General features: G+C 43.4%; 1 non-coding gene across 1 annotated transcript; it reads right to left on the bottom strand.

Moving 5' to 3' along the window:
• Window positions 1–6895: 6895 nt before the first annotated feature.
• On the bottom strand, window positions 6896–7002 carry LOC122722574. The gene has a single exon (XR_006349512.1). It is a non-coding gene; the product is annotated as a small nucleolar RNA R71 (small nucleolar RNA).
• Window positions 7003–12270: the final 5268 nt, after the last annotated feature.

Genomic DNA, 12270 nt, shown 5'->3' with positions numbered 1-12270 from the left:
GAGCTTGTAATAGTATAGAGTGGACATGTAAATTGTAAAGAGATGTAATAGTTATGTAGAGTTGTGCTTGACTTAGTTGTATTGTGTGGTAAAGCTTTTGTTACGTACATGATCTGTATATGTATAAATGTTTTATTACCAGGCTTAACAGATATGAACCCATCTAGAGCAAGCTCTAGTCAGGGGTACAGCGTACAGAGTACAAAGTACAGAGTACAGAGCTAGTGCATGCACAGGTTAAGCCTTGGTACAGAGAAAAGAGTTGTTATTTTCACAGAAAATGTATGATCATGTATGAGTTTTACAGGTACACAGAGAGTATAGCAGGCTTGCTACGGGTTCTGACGGCCTTAAGCCGACCTAAATCCTAGCGCCGGTGACGGTCCATTTTGGGGTCGTTACAGGTAGATAACCAGTCCATCCCTAGAATGACGTCAAAATCTGTCAAATCTAGAACCACTAGGTCGGCGGACAAGCATCTTCCCTCAACAAACACAAGACTACTCTGGCAGACTGACTCTGCCACTGATGGATCACACTTGGGTCCACTGACCCAGAGAGGACACTCTAACCCAGACGTCATCAACCCTAACCTCTCAACGGCTCTCGGTGCAATAAAAGAATGAGATGCACCAGGGTCCATCAAAGCATATACATTAGAACAACCAACGATTAAGATACCTGCCACCACGGTGTTAGATGCATCTGCCTCCTGCTGTGTCATTGTGAAGATCCGTGCTGGAGCTGATGGACCTTCACCTCTGTAACCTGCTGAAGAAGAGGCTGCCCCTCTCCCTCTGCCTCTGCCACTGGCCTGAGTCATGGCTGGAGCTGCTGGCTGAGCTACACTACCAGAAGCTGTCTGCTGAGACTGTGCTCCAAAAGCTGCCCTAGGACACTCCCGAGCCATGTGTCCCTCTTGCCCACATCTGAAGCAGGCCATTGTCCCAGCCCGACAAACTCCCCTGTGTGGCCTTTCACACTTTGCACAAACTGCATTATCCGCGCCAGAGCTTGAGCCTCTCCCTAGTCCCAGACTAGACTTAACTTTGTTCCAAAACTTATTCTTCTTGAACTTCCTAGTGGTGTTACTCCACCTTTTGCTACCTGAAGCTGCTGCACTCAGAGAAGAAGGGCCTGGGGTCTTGGAACCAGAAGGTTGTGCCACTGACTGCTTAACTGTCCCCCGAGTGATGGCACTAGCCTCCATTTTCCGAGCCATATCCACTATGGCATGAAAGCTCTCCCTATCTGCTGACTGGATCAAGGAGGAATATCTGGGGTGAAGTTTCATGATATACCTCCTTGACTTTTTCTGGTCTGAGTCAAGGTTTTGCCCTGCAAACGGCAACAGCTCCAAGAATCTGTCTGTGAACTCTTCAATACTCATATCATCAGTCTGGCTCAACTGTTCGAACTCTATCATCTTCAATTCCCTTGAGCTGTCAGGGAAAGCCCATCCTGCAAACTCGTTTGCAAATTCTTCCCAAGACATGCTGTCCACCCTCGGGTTCACATAATTCTTGAACCACTGTCGTGCCTTTTTGCACTGAAGTGTGAACCCTGCCATCTGAATGGCTCTGCAATCATCAGCCCCGATTTCATCTGTGATCACTTTGACCTTCTCAAGATACACGAACGGGTCATCCCCCTTTTCATACTGAGGAGCACCCAACTTCACATAGTCGGTCATCTTGACCTTGCTCCCACTGGCTGAGCTAGGTCTAGAAGGTTGAGTAACTGGGGCTGCTGGTTCTGCTGGTGGAGGAGGAGGTGCAGCATCCCCTGGGGTAGGGTTTGCTGGATTTGGATGGTAAGGTGGGGGTGGATACATTGGGTACTGTGGATATGGTGGGTAGTAGGGTGGGTATGGCATCTGTGTGGGATAAGGGCTAAAGCTATGGTAATCCGATGTGCCTCCCATCGAATACCCAGGGTTTTGTGAGAAGTGTGGGTAGTGGGGTGGCTGAACAAATCCCGAGGCCTGAGTGCCTCCTTGGGACTCTCCCATTCCCTCTTCTGACATGCTAACTCCCAGACTGCCATCCCTCCTCTGTTCTACCTCCATAGCATCCCCCATGTCCTCAGACGGTCCTCCCTGAACTGTTCCTCTGACTGATCTGCTCCTACCCAGATCCAAAGACCTTATAGGGTCTCTCACTGCTCTTTCTCTATTGGACCTACTTGACATTGCCCTAGGCAATGCTGGAGGACGGGCGCTCGTGCCCTCATCCTCAGGTGGCACTCCAGTCAATCGTGCAGATCGACGAGTTCCTCTCATCCTGTTTTATGAAAAACAGTTCACATAACAAGCAAACATTAGCATTATATGGTTCATGTGGGCACACATGAACCCTCATCACATAGCATTAATGCACATGTATATTATCATGGCATTTCACATCATAAAACATGACAGGACTCCACATCCTATCCTAGTGGACATGATCTCCCTAATGTGCTTGACCTTCTATAACATCTATGAGCCCGACACTCTAGGTCCGACCATATGAACCTAGGGCTCTGATACCATTCTGTAACGACCCGAAAATCGGACCGCTACCAGCGCTAGGATCCGGGTCGACTTAAGGCCGCCGGGACCCGTAGCAAGCCAAACATGCATCCTGAAAACCTGTTTAATCCCATACATGATCAACAAACATACATAAAAATTAAAACTTTTCTTTCATACATTCTAACATATGCCAAACTCAACCTGTGCATGCACTGAACATAAACATTCTCATAAACTTGACCCCTCTGTGGGATCTCATCAAAGCCCCCAATGGGTGGCCTAACATGTTTTGAGTTGGCTAACATGGTCATCAATAACATTAAGATCATGCATCAACAAGGGATTACAACATCTATGGGGTCAAGCACAACTTCTAATCCTCGATATCATTATACATAACATGACTATTCAATTATACATCATCTTACAATTTCTCATGTCCACTTCTAACTATTACAAATACAAGACTCTACTCTTCTTGACTTCTCTGCCTAGCCCGTACCTGCAATCCTGGGGGATTAGGGAAAAGGGATGAGCTACAAGAGCCCAGTGAGCAGAATACTAAAAAACAATATTTAAAATCTCATGTCATCATGTAATGCAACACATCACAGCAAATCACATCTCGGATGGTATTGTCACCGATAGTCCTCTACTTTCCAAAGTGCCGAGACGTAGAATGGGTACAACCGGTCTTTCTCTTAACATAACATATCATAACATACCAATGTGCCAGGGACGTAGAATGGGTACAACCTGGACTTCCATACCATATCATGCCGTAGCATCATCATGCCATATGAGGACTAAAGGATCATCCAATAACCAATCCACATCAACATCATAAATGCAATGCAACATATTCGTGAATTCTAATGCAAACAACCTAATTCATCACATGGCATTCATGATGCATGAACATGCTCAACTGTATAATTCATTTGCTTTTAAAAACATAAAGGTTTATTCTACTCACCTCTGGCTGAAGCTCTACAGACAAAGACTGATGCAGCTAACTCACTGCGGGGGTCCTCGGTTCCTCGGGTCCGGACCTACACAGGTGGACTCAAATGAGGGACCAAACAACTAGAACATAACTCTAAAAACATCCCCCAAAAACCCCCTAAAACACCTCAAACAATCATGCAAAAACATGCAAAGAAAGGCTGAACAGGGCAGGTTCGGCGGCACCTTCGGCGGCCAAAAGTCCCTCCAGAGCCGAAACCCAGGCAGGTTCGGCGGCACCTTCGGCGGCCGAAAGTCCCAGACAGAGACGAAAGTCTCCTTTCGGGGGCAACTTCGGCAGCCGAAAGGCCTGCCTCCCCAGCCATGTTCGGCGGCCGAATGTTCCTTCGGCTGCCGAACCTGGTTTCTGCCAAAGGGCAGAAACTTGGCTCCTTAATGCACATTTGCCTCCCAATTCCTTCAACATGCATATAACTCATTCAAAACATGCAAAAATACATACATTAGCTCCTAGGGGCTTCAAACTAACTTAAACCCCAACTACAACACACAACAACAACACATTGCTCAAAAAACTCAACATAAACTCAAAAACCTAACCATGAGCTAAACATGCATTCTACCCCATAGATCTTGCATAAAACTTACTTTAAACATAAAATGAGCTTAAGATCGGCTCTTACCTCTTGAAGATCGAGAGAGAGACGTCCTAAACTCGAAGGTGGGAGAGATTTGAGTCCTTGAACCTCAAAGCTCCAAAACTCGCTCAAAACTTGCGAATCTTCAAAAAAGGATGAAAACTTGTGAAAATCATGAAAGATTTGAAGGAAAGAACTCAAGGATGGTGAGGAATGGCGGAGAACTCACCTCGGCCGACAATGGGGAGAAAAGCTCGCCCGTTTTCGGCTAAGGGACCCTTTTATAGTGGCTGGCCAGGCCACGTTCGGGGGCCGAACGTGCCTCCGCATGTATGCCATGTTCGGCGGCTGATCAAGCATAATTTAACCACATTTTTATCATAATTATTATTGCTTATTTACACATTTTTCAGTTTAATTTATGGTTTTTATCTTGTTTTTACAGAAAAGGAGGAAATTGGAAAATGGGAGAAAAAGTGCAGAAAATTTACAAAAGGATGATTTGCCCAGTGATTTGCCCAAGATCACCAGATAATCTGCTCCAATCACTGCCCAGATCAAACTGAAGCAGAAACCCGGAGGCAACAGACAGCAGTGATATGGGCAAGTGATTTGCCCAAGATACTCGAAGATCACTGGCCAAATCACTCGTAGAGACATAGAGGACTGACTCACAAAAGAGTGATTGGATCAGTGATTTGCCCAAAAACACTCAAATCACCAGGCAAATCACTTTGACAGCAGAAACTTACAGCAGAGCGGGAAAATGGGCAGAAAACAGAAATCCGAATTTTCAAAAGTCCAAATCCAATCCAATCACTCCCAACACAAAACCAAGAGCCACGAAAGAGTCTCTCATCCAAGGAATTCCAATTGCAATTAAAATCAACATCAAAAGAGGAGTCAAAACACCAAATCAAAGAGGGATTTCAAAACCCTAGATGGAGAGAATTCTTCAGCTATAAAAGGAGAGCCTCCAAACCAGCAAATCATCTTCTGATCAGCTACTCAGCATCTCTACCTCTTGGCAGAACTGCAGTTTCTTCCCTTTTTCTTTTCTTTTCATCTTTTGTGTATTATGTCCACCATGAGTGGTTAAACCACTTTCTTTTCTAGTTGAAGTTGGTGAATTTCAGATTTTGTGATGAATTGGGAGATTTAAATCTCCATTGTTAAACTTCTATTATTTTCAATATTTATGCAATTTGATCTTTCCATAATTGTTGCTTTGCTTTTAGAATCAATTTAGGCCTATTGCTTTTGCTTGCTTGAGTAACAATTATTTGAATAGTTTAGGTCCGTAATTGCTTAGATTATTTAAACACACATTTAATAAAGTTGCATAATCTAAACTTGACCACGCGGTTGGCAAGGTTAGAATTAGGTTTCTCTAAGTCTTAATGCAGTTAACAGTTGTTCGATGCCAAAGGCCCCAAGGACGTTCCTTGGCAACTTGTTAACTAGTGTTTGATTAGTGAACGTTTCCTAATCAAACTAGAACTAAGGAGGAATTTGGATTGTGAGAAGCGTCTTCCACATCCTAAACTAATTTATTGAAATAAATAGGAGTGTTAAAGAATCAATGATCAATTCTAAACAATCTGAAATAGATCCATACTTCAACTAGAAGCTTTTCTCTTATTGATTTACTCATCATTAAATTAATTGCTTTCTCTTGCTTTCTTAGATTTAATTCATCAAAACAAAACCCCCCTCTTTTTATTTATTTGTTATTTATTTACCTAGTCATTATTAGAAAAATCTTTGGTGTCAAGTCCCTGTGGTTCGACCCTATTGCCACTATCTGCAAAGTTATTTGTTGATTGATAATAGGTTTATTTTTGACGGCTTCGACAACCGCTTATCAAAAATTGGCGCCATTTCCGGGGAATAGATTTAAACTAACGTATTTTCCTTTTATGACCAGGGCTGATCGTAAAGAAGCTCTTCTTTACGATCCAGAAATTGAACGTATTGCCAAGAGCTTGAGAAAGCAAGCAAACTTGAGGAAGCAAGCCTCAAAACCATCTGCATCAGCATCGGCAACAAATCTGGTGTCCACCATTCAATCTGCTGCACAAGTTACTGAGGAACCTGCTGCTGCACCTGCTGAATAAAGTTGCTGAACCAATTGTTGAAACTGCTGTACATGCTGCACTTTTTGAATCTGTTGCTGCACAAGCTGCTGCACTCAGAACCAGCCCCTAAAATTGCACCAAAACCAGCCCAAAAACCAGAAATTTTTGCCAACAAAATCCCAGAACCAGCCCTTAAAATAGTAGCTGAACGAGCTGCTATAAAGACAACCACAACAGCACCTGAAGAGGCAGAAAATGCAGCAGCTACTACTCTTGAACCAGCTGCTGTCCTTGCTGAATTTGAAGCTAAAAATGTTGAGGCAAGAGCTCCAATGGCACAAGAAAGAACTCTTCGTGAACTAGCAACACCCTTGGATGACCAAGCACTATGGTGCATCACTTACCCACCTTTGGCAGCCCCTTTTGAGCTCAAAGCCGGACTAATTCATCTTCTTCCAAAATTCAGAGGTCTTAAAAATGAGGATCCACACAAGCACCTCAAAGAATTTCACATTGTGTGCTCAACAATGCGGCCTCAAGGTATTTCCGAAGAGCATGTTAAATTAAGAGCTTTTCCCTTTTCTCTTGATGATTTTGCCAAAGAATGGTTGTTTTATTTACCACCTGGATCCATCACTTCATGGGATGGGATGGAGAGAGTCTTCTTGAGAAAATACTTCCCAACCTCAAAAGCTATTGGCATCAGAAGAGAGATTAGTTGCATCAAACAAAAGGATTATGAAGAGCTATATGAATATTGGGAAAGATTCAATCGATTGTGCACAAGCTGCCCTCAACATGACATCTCTGATAAGTCACTCATTGAATACTTCTATGGAGGTTTGCTACCTTCGGAAAGAAAGTTCATAAACGCAGCATGTGGAGGATCAATTGAAGACAAGTCACCTCAAGCCATAAGGGATTTCATTTCCACCATGGCAGCAGCCTCACAGCAATTTGGAGACCAAGAACAGCCACCAAGAAGGGTGAATGAGGTGAGTACATCCACTTTAGCATCCCAAATTTCTGATCTCACCAATGCTGTCCGCAGTCTTGTTGTGGGTCAAGCCCAACAAATCCAGCAGATTCAGCAGCCCAAACCATGTGGAATATGTGCAAACTTGAGCCACCCTACTAACCTATGTCCCTCCCTTCAAGAAGGAGACCAACAAGTAAGAGGATTTAATGGGCAAAGCAGTTATGCAAGGGGCAATCAATATCCAAGCTACCAGCAAAGAAATCAAGCCCAAGCTGCACCTCAAAAGTCCAATATACCCCTTGAAGAGATTGTGAAGACCTTAGCAAATACTGTGCAAAATCTTGAACAACAAGTGAGTCAAATGGGCATTTCAATGAGCAAATTGGAGTCACAAGGGAAGCTACCATCCCAAACTGAGATAAATCCAAGGCAAAATGCTAGTGCCATCACATTGAGGAGTGGAAAAGAGCTACAAGACAGTAGGGCAGAAAAATTGCAAAAACAGGCCTTGGAAGAAAATCTGCCAGAAAGTGATCAGGGCAGTCGATTTGCCCAAATCACTGACCCAATCGCTAGGCAGACTGAGCTGCCCAGCAGTGATCTGCCCAAATCATCAAACAAGGCAGAATTCGATCTGCCCAAATCAATAATCCAGGCAGAGTTCAGCTCCAAGCAGACCAAGGCAGACCAGCAACTAGTGGAAAAATTTAAGGTACCTCCCCCCTTCCCAAAGAGATTTGCAAGGTCCCAAAAGGAGAAAGAGGAGAAAGAAATACTTGCAACCTTTCGCAAAGTGGAGAGTAACATACCTTTGCTTGATGCTGTCAAACAAGTACCAAGGGACACCAGCCAGGAGGATGAGGAGAAAAGGAAAAATTTGAAAGAAACGAAAGAGATAGCATGCTGCACAAACTGGTCCAGAGGCGATTTGCCCAAATCACTTGTGCAGACAGCATCTGATTTGCCCAAATCACTTGAACAGGCAGAAATCAAATCAGCAGCGCAGACAGATTTTGATTTGCCCAAATCATCAGTACAAGCAGAATTCAATTTGCCCAAGGTCAATACCAGATTGCAGCCACCTTTTATGGAGAAATATGAATTGGAGTTCAAAGTGCTGCCCAATCACCTCGAAAATTTAAACATAGAGGCTAGAAGCACACCTCACTTGAAAGAGGAGAAATTAATCATGTTACTTCATGAGTACATGAAAGAAATAGGATGGGTTATAACTAAAATGAAAGGAGTGCTGCACTTCTTACTTAATTATGTTGGAATCCTTTTCCCTCCCCCCATTACTTGAGCCTTGATCAAGTCAGAAAGTCCAGCCCAAGACAGAAAACAGGGCGCTACTGGGAGGCAGCCCAGAGGCAGTGATTTGCCCAGTGATTTGCCCACTGCTTACCCAAATCGCTGGGCAAATCGACTGAATGTACTATAATCACAAGTGATCGGGGCAGTGATTTGCCCAATTGCCCAGATAATTTGACCAGATCACCGGTCCAATCGCAAAATCAAGCACATCATCAGCAAAGGGCGTGAACAGTACCAGCCCAGCAACTGCAAAGGAGGAGTGATTTGGCCAAGTGATTTGCCCAAATCACTGGTCAAATCACCCTGTCAAGAATCCAGAGGGCCAGCATTAAATGATCAGGGCAGTTCACATACCCAAATCACTTTAAGTAGTTCTTTTCTTTTATTCTTTTACTTTTTACGCTATCTACTATTTTTATCTCTTCTTCTTCAAGATTTCTCTTCTCCGACCACCACTCACCCACCGGCAAACTCAAGACCACCATGGTAAGAATCAAAATGAAGGCCACCGGCGGACCATTCATGTGGAAGAAACTAGGGCTGCCGAGACCCATCCCCTCCGACAGTGATGACGAAGCACGGGACACCCTTCCACCAGCCACCACCAGCACCGAAACGCCACCGGCTAATGAACCAGATACCGGACGCACCGACTCACCGGCCGTTCAGACATATCGCCGGCAAAAGAAACAGCAAAGAACGCCGCCACCACCATCCGCGTACCCAACAATTTGCCCACTGATGCGCCCACTAATGCACCCAGCGATCTGCCCACGGACTTGCCAAGTGATATGCCCAGCGATGTGCCCAGCAACACACTCAGTGATATGCCCAGCGATGTGCCCAGCAACACACTCAGTGATATGCCCAGTAATCTGCCCAGCGATTTGCCCAAGCCAGCATACCCAGATCACATCGTTCAAGCCCTGACATTCAACAAAAATTCTGAGCGCACCAGGCTGATTAAAATTTCATCTCTACCCTATCACCCAGATGATATGGGGTTGCTTTGCAAGGTGGGGGATGTTTTTTTTTTTTCCATTGCACCTGCAGGTCCAGTAACGCCACGCCATGAGCGTGTTTTCAGAAGGAAGAAAGCCACCACAAGCACCACCACTCAGCAGCCAGCCTCCATAGCAGCCCCTGCAGATGAGACAGCACAGGAAACAGGGCAAGAACCAGCAAATACTCTTCCAGCAGCCCCCCAACAGGATGCCAATCAGCCACCTGAAGGCGAAGCCCCCAACCAGACAGTAGAGGCTCGTCTCAGTCGAATTGAGGATCGAATGCACAGGATGGAGCACTTGTTGGACCTGCTGGTGGACCATTTTCTGCCCCAGCACCGTGACAGATAGCGATTTGCCCAGTGCTTGCCCAAGTCACTGGTCAAATCACTCACAGGCCAGGAAGTCCCTTTCCCTTTTCTCCTTCAATTTTCTATATTTATATTCAAACATTGAGGACAATATTTGGGATAGGTGTGGGGGTACTGGAGAGTATTTATTCACTGATCACACCATCTTTTGATTTCCATTTGTTTCTTTTTGTTTCTTATTGCATTGTTCTTACCCCTTTTTGCACACACCAGAATTTTTTTCACACTCCTAGCACACACACACACAGAATTTTGTAGCTAATTGCTCTACTCAACATAGATAACAAGGTTGAAAGAGTGCCCTTATCTTATGACCCCATTGATTTGCCACCCCTTTAAGCCTAAATTGAATCGTTCACAGTATGTTACCTTCACTTAGGGAGTTTTTCTCTTGAATTGAATCCTTAAATGTGCTAAGGTCAAGGGAAATAAAAATACAAATACATGCAAACACAAAAGCTAGTGTAACTCCCTGTGAGTTGATTTGCCCAAACTATCATGAAAAACCAGCACAAAGCACAAATCATAAACCTGTTCCAATGGTCTAAGACTATGAACTGTGCCTAAAAGCCACTTGGAGAAGTGACTGACTGAGTAACCGGGGGTGTATCACCCATGTACACAATCGCGTAAAAAGGTCAGTAAATTTTTTCAAGCAAATAAGTTTCGATGGTCTAGACTATGAACAGAGCTAGTAGCCACTTGAACAAGTGACTAACTGAGTAACCGGGGGTGTATCACCCATGTACACAATCGCGTAAAAAGGTTAGTGACTTTTTCAGGCAAGGATAAGAATAAGTGCTGCTGAAAATAAAAATAAAAATTAAAAGGAGAAAGAGAGAAGGTGGCAAGTCACTCCTAGGGGTTGCATTAAACCTAACATAAAGGAATAAGCATGACTGAGTCAAAAACCTTTCTCTTGACCATGGTAGGTGGAAGGAAACAATGAAAGGAGAGATGACCTTAGTGCATGTACTCTATACTGTGATAATTCAGATTAGGAGTCTAGGGGGGCTGATTAAGTGGTACTTAGGCTCTAAGGAAAAAGGGGGCTTGATTGGCTAAGTGATTTGTTGCTTGAGGACAAGCAAAAAGCTAGGTGTGGGGGTATTTGATCAAGCATAATTTAGCCACATTTTTATCATAATTATTATTGCTTATTTACACATTTTTCAGTTTAATTTATGGTTTTTATCTTGTTTTTACAGAAAAGGAGGAAATTGGAAAATGGGAGAAAAAGTGCAGAAAATTTACAAAAGGATGATTTGCCCAGTGATTTGCCCAAGATCACCAGATAATCTGCTCCAATCACTGCCCAGATCAAACTGAAGCAGAAACCCGGAGGCAACAGACAGCAGTGATATGGGCAAGTGATTTGCCCAAGATACTCGAAGATCACTGGCCAAATCACTCGCAGAGACATAGAGGACTGACTCACAGAAGAGTGATTGGATCAGTGATTTGCCCAAAAACACTCAAATCACCAGGCAAATCACTTTGACAGCAGAAACTTACAGCAGAGCGGGAAAATGGGCAGAAAACAGAAATCCGAATTTTCAGAAGTCCAAATCCAATCCAATCACTCCCAACACAAAACCAAGAGCCACGAAAGAGTCTCTCATCCAAGGAATTCCAATTGCAATTAAAATCAACATCAAAAGAGGAGTCAAAACACCAAATCAAAGAGGGATTTCAAAACCCTAGATGGAGAGAATTCTTCAGCTATAAAAGGAGAGCCTCCAAACCAGCAAATCATCTTCTGATCAGCTACTCAGCATCTCTCCCTCTTGGCAGAACTGCAGTTTCTTCCCTTTTTCTTTTCTTTTCATCTTTTGTGTATTATGTCCACCATGAGTGGCTAAACCACTTTCTTTTCTAGTTGAAGTTGGTGAATTTCAGATTTTGTGATGAATTGGGAGATTTAAATCTCCATTGTTAAACTTCTATTATTTTCAATATTTATGCAATTTGATCTTTCCATAATTGTTGCTTTGCTTTTAGAATCAATTTAGGCCTATTGCTTTTAATTGCTTGAGTAACAATTATTTGAATAGTTTAGGTCCGTAATTGCTTAGATTATTTAAACACACATTTAATCAAGTTGCATAATCTAAACTTGACCACGCGGTTGGCAAGGTTAGAATTAGGTTTCTCTAAGTCTTAATGCAGTTAACAGTTGTTCGATACCAAAGGCCCCAAGGACGTTCCTTGGCAACTTGTTAACTAGTGTTTGATTAGTGAACGTTTCCTAATCAAACTAGAACTAAGGAGGAATTTGGATTGTGAGAAGCGTCTTCCACATCCTAAACTAATTTATTGAAATAAATAGGAGTGTTAAAGAATCAATGATAAATTCTAAACAATCTGAAATAGATCCATACTTCAACTAGAAGCTTTTCTCTTAT

This window comes from Manihot esculenta, chromosome 18 (assembly GCF_001659605.2).
Source record: "Manihot esculenta cultivar AM560-2 chromosome 18, M.esculenta_v8, whole genome shotgun sequence".
Taxonomy (NCBI): domain Eukaryota; kingdom Viridiplantae; phylum Streptophyta; class Magnoliopsida; order Malpighiales; family Euphorbiaceae; genus Manihot; species Manihot esculenta.
The sequence above is the reverse complement of the archived record's forward strand: the minus strand, read 5'-3'. Positions and strand labels throughout refer to the sequence as shown.